The sequence below is a fragment of the Cynocephalus volans genome, chromosome 5, assembly GCF_027409185.1.
Source record: "Cynocephalus volans isolate mCynVol1 chromosome 5, mCynVol1.pri, whole genome shotgun sequence".
In the NCBI taxonomy this organism is placed as follows: domain Eukaryota; kingdom Metazoa; phylum Chordata; class Mammalia; order Dermoptera; family Cynocephalidae; genus Cynocephalus; species Cynocephalus volans.
This window is the reverse complement of record NC_084464.1, coordinates 106,944,301-106,951,645: the sequence shown is the minus strand read 5'-3', so window position 1 is coordinate 106,951,645 and position 7,345 is coordinate 106,944,301. Positions and strand designations below refer to the sequence as shown.

Here is a 7,345-nt window from a genome sequence, read left to right as displayed (position 1 = left end):
TAGGGTACCAAGTGTTTAAAAGTAGCATATTTATTTCTCTTTTGAAAGTTCTCAATTGGCTTTCTGTGTCCTGTAGGAGAAAGTCCAAATTTACCAGCATTGACATACTGGAGTTCTTCTGATTTGGTTACCTTTACTTTCCAACCTCATATTTTAGGTCCATTGACCTAGATCCAATGCTTCTGAAATATGTGGCTGTGTATAATACTGTGAATATACCATAAAGCTGTAAAGACACCTTGGGTGCCTTATTCATGCATATTTTCTGTTTATAAAGTTTTTCTTTTTTTCCCTTTCTGTTTCTCAGTTTGGCTAACTCTTTTTCTTTGTGATACATTACATGTTCAAGGAAAGCTACTGAGCTGTTTTCCTCCATGTATGCCTCAGTAATCATCCGTGACTAACTCTATTATTTACATATTGGCCATTTCCCATTCCCCGTTATTAAGAAATCTAGAAACAGGGTGTTTCCATGAAGGATAGGAGTATATTTCTTAGAATATGGTTCGAAGTGGGGGAGAGGTTGCTTCTCAAGTCCTGCATGAGTATTTAGGACAGAAAGGATTTAAAAAATAGTCTCACCTATAGAAATATCCAGATAATAATAATCAGTAATTCAGAGAACCTTAGAAGTATATTAGATAATGGATTTAAGATGATTTATTCTGTTAATCAGAGTCAGACAGAGTACACTTCAGGTAAAAAGACATGAGTTGATATGTTTGAGTGATTTCTAATTTGTTTTTACAATATAATCACATAATCTCAGGGCTGCAAAGTTAAACATTATCTAGAAATCTTGTATAAGCTAGCTCGTTGTAATTACCTGAGGACATCGATTATGAAGCAGTAGATTAATGAGAATGTAAATGCAGTGCAGTCTGCATTGTGATATAGAACACTGCTCTTTGTTTTACCTCAATAAGTAGCATTGGGGTTGAAGCACTCTGAAAATTTTCAAAATATACATAGCTTCTTAAGGTCTTCTAGGAACTAGCAGTTAGACCAATATTCAATTTACAAATGAATCAAATGAGTGGGATGTGCAGGCAGCTTTGTATCAGTTTCCTATTTTTTGCTTAACAAATTAACACAAACTTGGTGGCTTAACAAAATGATACAAATTTACCATTTTATACTTCTGCGGGTCATAAGTCTGAAATGGGTATTACTGGGCTAAAATCAAGGTGTCAGAATGTGTGAGTTTTTTGGGACACTCTAGAGTGAACCCATTTCCTGCCTTTTCCAGCTTCTAGAGTGTGCCTTCATTTCTTGGCTCGTGGCCCCTCACAACATCTTCAAAGCTGTGTAGCTTCTTCAAAGCCCTTTCTCTGTCCTCTGCTTCTGTCTTCACATCTTTTCTGACTCTGACTCTCCTGCCTCCCTCATTCCATCATAAGGACCCTTGTGATTACATTGGGCCCAGCTGGATAATCTAAGCTAATCATCCTACCTCAAGATCCTTAATTTATTCACATCTGTAAAATCCCTTTTGCTATGTAAGGTAACATATGCACAGGTTCTGGGGGTTAGGATGTGAACATCTTTGAAGAAGCCATTATTATGCCTATCACAGACTCCAGAGAAATTTCTGATATTGGTTCTCTTATGCTGCAAAAATATGGAGTATTGAAAATGTTGTGATTATTTGGTTGGTAAAACAGGGATAGTGCTGAAACTCTATGGCCCCAAATGCAAGAAGGTGGTGAGGAATTTAAAAAGAAAAGGGAGGACTAGAGAAGGGGAGTTTCAGAGATAGTAGTGCAAGACAAATATGTGAAAAGGGACTTAGCAAAAACAAAAAATAGCAAAAGGAGGCATTTGAAAAGATAAGAAACTGAGATAAACTTAATTCTCAGTTAACTGGAAAATTCCATTATTAAGATATTCCATTTATGGGAAACACAATTCAACTGAGGCGAATTGTTTTAGGGTGAGGTGGTAGGGGATTTAGCAATTTCACAAAAGCGCATCACTTAGAAAGCAGTTTATAGCAATGGAAAATGTCAGAGCTGAAAAAGTCCTTCAATATTTTCTAGTCTAACTTCACTTTACACGAAGTAAACTGAGGTCCACATTTTTTAAGAATTTAAGAAAAGCTGGACAGTTACTTGCTGCCAAAGGCAGGATTTAAACTCAAATGTCCTGATTTAAAGCTATCCCACTGCTGGGAATATACCCAGAGGAATGGAAATCATCAAGTCGAAGGTATACCTGTTCCCCAATGTTCATCGCAGCACTCTTTACAATAGCCAAGAGTTGGAACCAGCTCAAATGTCCATCATTGGATGAGTGGATACGGAAAATGTGGTACATCTACACAATGGAATACTACTCAGCTATAAAAACGAATGAAATACTGCCATTTGCAACAACATGGATGGACCTTGAGAGAATTATATTAAGTGAAACGAGTCGGGCACAGAAAGAGAAATACCACATGTTCTCACTTATTGGTGGGAGCTAAAAATTAATACATAAATTCACACACACACACACACACACACACACACACACAAAAAAAAAAACGGGGGGGGGGAGAAGATATAACAACCACAATTACTTGAAGTGGATACGACAAGCAAACAGAAAGGACATTGTTGGGGGGGAAGGAGGAGAGGGGGGAGTGAGGGAGGTTGTGGTAATGGGCAACAATAATCAACCTCAATGTATATCGACAGAATAAAAGTTAAAAAAAATAAAAATAAAAAAATAAAGTTCATTACTTTTACCATATTCTTCTGTAAGAGGTCTTTTCTCTCTCAGTAGGAAATAATATTTCCTTTCCTTAGGAAATATAAAATTTGTTTCCTATCATACAAGATTTTTCTGTCACTTTTCTCACAGAGTGGTATAGAATGGTCATCTTATTTCTTTTACGTAGAAGCTAGAGCTAGATTTGGCCTAATCTGCATAACATGATTTTCACATTTCTTAACATCAGCTTTAATTTGTCTGGAACTGTGTGGGTTTGAAGGTACTTTCTTTTACATTTTACATATTATTGTCCTTGATTCTCAGAATGATACTATGGGGGCTTTAGGTAGCTCGAGTAATTTTATACCTGTTGTGCATATAAAGACAAGTTCATTAGAGGTGGGGCTAGACCCGGAGCCCTGATGTTTTGGTCTTCTTTCTCCCTACACTTTTGCTACACTGGGGCTTTGTGATTTTAGTCAAGTCTCTCAGCCACTTGATGCGTTAGTGTTCTTATTTGTGAAGTATAATGGCAATAATTTTTGTCCTGCTACATAGGGAAATTATAAGAATAAAATGAAATATTAAATTAAAAAGCCATTTGAAAAAAGAATACATCCTCTATAACAAATACAATGAGCTCATAATTCAAGCACTTCTGACATGATGAGGACCAGACAAACATTGAGGGGTTATGCTAGATGACGTAGCTAAATTTGCAACTGGGTTAAGTTATTTTTCATATGAAATTTCTTGTTTGCATTAAGAAAAACTGTATCAATTCTTAAATTATTCAATCTTCATGTAAACTTAATGATAATAATAATAAATTGTAACTAATTTTTATTGAATTTTTGTTTTGCTCCAGGTTCTGTGCTATGAAGTCAGACTTGCTCTAGGTCAGCAAACATTAAGTGACCAAATCTGGTCCATGAGAAACTGGGTCTGTGTGACACAAAAGCAATGTGTTTAATCATCAACTCCCCTTGATCACTCAAAATATTGTGCAAGGAATAAAATGACAGAGAAGGTGATTGGATGCGTGGTAAACTCTCCTCACTTCCACGGCCTATAGTCAATTTTCTTTGCTTGCACTCTGCTAAAGCTGTTTGAAAGATAAACCACCCAGAGAAGATATTTGAACGCTGTTGGTGACATAAATGTGGTGTGGTCTAAAGCACTAGCTTCTGTTTCCGAATTTAGGCTTGTTTTCTCAGCCTGGCCCCTGAAAATCCTCACTTTTTTAGGGCCTGAGAAGATGAGGGTCCATTTGGCCACTTGGTTGTGCTAGGATCTTGCCTGAGCATTTCAAAACATTACATCCTGAAAGCTTCACAGCAACTTTCTGATGTAGGTACTATGATTATTCACATTTACCAGATGTGGGTAATGAAGCTTAGAGGGATTTAGGGCCTTGCTGAGGGTCACACAGCCAGTAGGGATTGAGCTCAAGCAGGCTGATTTTACAGAATCGTGCATTCTTAGCTGCCGACTACCTATCCTGGTGACACCTAAACCACAAATAATTACCTCACACATTGTCAACTGGGACAGTTGAGTTTCAGGATTTTGTGTTTTGTAAGCTATTTCTTTGAATATTATACTCAATGGTTTCAACTTTATTTAAGATCTATAAAGTAAAGTAATAATATTATTTTTATAAACAATGAGGTTTTAAATTTTCAAAAAGCAAGTTTTACATGACTTATGGAGAAGTACAGAATGGTACAATTATATATATATATATATATATACATATATATATATATACATATATATATATATATATATATATATATATATACACATATATGGAAATAGAAAAAAGTGATAGAAATATTGCTTTTTGAACTGTTTCATTCTCAGGCCAACCTCTGTTTTTCATCAATATTATGCATTACTGTCATTATTTTCAGCATTTGATTTTTAATTAGGGTTTTAATATGACATAATATTAATTATTCAGCTCACCCATTGCCACCTATAAATACAGTTTAGTTCTTCAACATTTGAGTTGAAACTTTCCCCAAAATGACAGATGCTGGACATTAAGACAAATATCCTGTAAGAAGTAAATGAAACAGGAACTTTTGAAGATTATAAAACTGTTAGATATAACTGCATTCAATATCAATACCTGAAAGCTATCAGAAAGTATATCAGTTATCTTCCACACACAGCTTGAAATGTAGAATCAGAGGATTGAATATCTTTCTCCCATAAGAAAAATCATTTCATGCTACTTTTGGATTTTGAAACTTTGGGTTTGATCTGTCAGGATTAACAATCAGGTGAGAAATGAGGATATGAAAAAAAAGGGAAAAAAAAGTATAAAATTTCAGTTCAAGGAACATAACATGGAAATGAGAAATTTTGACCTTCTAACGTTAAATCTGAAAGTTCGATGGACAGCTAAAATCCTGATATATTGCTGGACATTAATAAACTAAGATTAGGTTCAGGGCCTTAGGATCAACTCTTCTCTGGCAAAACAAACTTTTTATCCAGGCTCAAATAATTCCTTAACTTAAAGTTCTGAGGAGCATGAATTCATAATCAAAAATCACTTATCACATGAAGAAAAAGATAACAGGATTAAGAGTAATGAAATAACAAGGTGCAGAAGCATCTCAGAAACATCTGCACATTCTGAAATTTTAGTTATGAGATGTAGAATAAATGTGTTTAATATATTTAAATAGATGAAAGGGTGTATTAAGAACTAAGGACCAAGAGACTATAAAAATTAAGAAGACAGATTTTTAAAATTTATTTTAATCATGCTGTATTGTTTTTAATTAAGTACAAAGACATTTCTAGTATGTCTCCTAGAGACCATTTCTCTCACTGCTCTCTTTGGCTGCCAGTCTCTTCAGCAGTGGTGAGGTGGATAGCTTTTCCTTGGGGAAGAGAAATCTATCGTTAATCGCCTTTGCCAATAATGAAAATGTTGGAGATCTGCGTGGCAAAGCTATTGCTATTGGCATCTTTCACATGAACCACATTGAAAGAGCCAGGATGTCTCTCTCTGTTCGTGATCACACCAATTCTTCCTAGGTTAGCACCTCTGGTCGCCATAAAAAGGTTACCAGTGTCAAACTTGATGAAATCGGTGATCTTGCCAGTCTCCAAATCGATCTGAATAGTGTTGTTCACTTTGATGAGGGGATCAGGGTAGCAGATGGTGCAAGCATAATGGGTCACCAGGTGAGGGATTCCTTCTGTGCCCACAAAGATCTCTCTCACTTTGCACGACTTGTACTTGGTCTCCTCAGGAGTAATGTGATGAACAGCAAAGTGACCTTTGTGTCACAGATAAGGTGAAAATTCTCTCTAATGTTCCCAATGCTGATGACATCCATAAAAACAGCAGGGTAGGTTATATCAGTTCAGCCCTTGCCATCAATCTTAACGAACCACTGCATGCAAATCTTCATTACTTCTTCTCCTGTCAGGGCAGTCTTAAGTCTGTTCCTTAGGAAAACGATGAGAGAGAGACATTCTCTCAGCTTGTGAGGACTGGTGGATGGAAGAGGAGCAAACACACCAGTCAATTCATCCAGCATGCAATGCTTTGGAGCTGCTCCCTGCTTCAGATGTTTCTTGGGACCATGGATTTTAAAAAACCGAAGAGAATTTTGAAAATTTGTTAGAAGTTCAATGTACTGGATAAACAATAATTAGACATGGGTAGAAAGAGAATTAGTAAGCTGGTGGACAGAACCCCAAAAATATGTATAATCAATTTTGATTCAATAAAAATTAAAAAAAATAAAAATGAATGAAAAATAAATTAAAAAATAAAAAGTCATCTCATAAAAAAACCCACAGAGTGGAGAATGTGGAAATTTTGAAAAATAAAGAGATGAAATAAGAATATTCATTACATATCTAATCAGAGTTTTAGGGGAAAATTATGTCAAGAGTAAATAATATATATATTTATATACAGACACACACTAATTGGGTTTATCACAGAAATGCAAAGGTATTTTATCAACAGAAAACCTTTAAGAACTACACCATAGTAACAGATTAAAATAGAAGAAAGAAAAAAAGCCGGACATGATTATCACATCAGATGCAGATAATTCATTCTAATAACATTAAAAGAGTATATTGTTTGAAATGTACTTGGTTGCAAGTAACACTAAACGTCATTTAACTATGGCTGCAACAAATAGGGGTTATTGTAATCATATAAAGCCTAGAAGTTGAAGTTGCTGGTTTTGGCTCGATTATTCAGAAATGTTTGGGTGAGCATCTTTGCAATTCTCTTGGACTTACCCTTCCAACCTAGTGTTGGAAAGATAGTTTCCCTAACTCCAGAGAGTTAAGAAAGAAAGAGTCAGAGGATAAGCAGGTGCCACACCCTTCTCCAAGTAGCTGCAAGCTTCTTTTTTGTGTAAGACAAGCCAAGGGAGAGAGAAATCTAAATTCTAAATCAAACTTGGACTTTGATTATCACACAAGACTGGACCTTTAAAACTGTGAATTTAGACTGTTTTGTGACTTAGATTTCTCAAAGTACACGTTAAATCTAGGCTCCATCTGAATTATCCACCTTTTTTTTGCCAGGGGAAGTAGTAGAATCACACAGAGGACTTAAAGTGACATTAAAAGACAAAAACAAAACAGCTTTATGTTT

General features: G+C 35.5%; 1 pseudogene; it reads right to left on the bottom strand.

Annotated features, from left to right (window-relative positions):
* Positions 1 to 5,541: 5,541 nt before the first annotated feature.
* LOC134379116 (small ribosomal subunit protein eS4-like) lies at positions 5,542 to 6,302 on the bottom strand (annotated as a pseudogene).
* Positions 6,303 to 7,345: the final 1,043 nt, after the last annotated feature.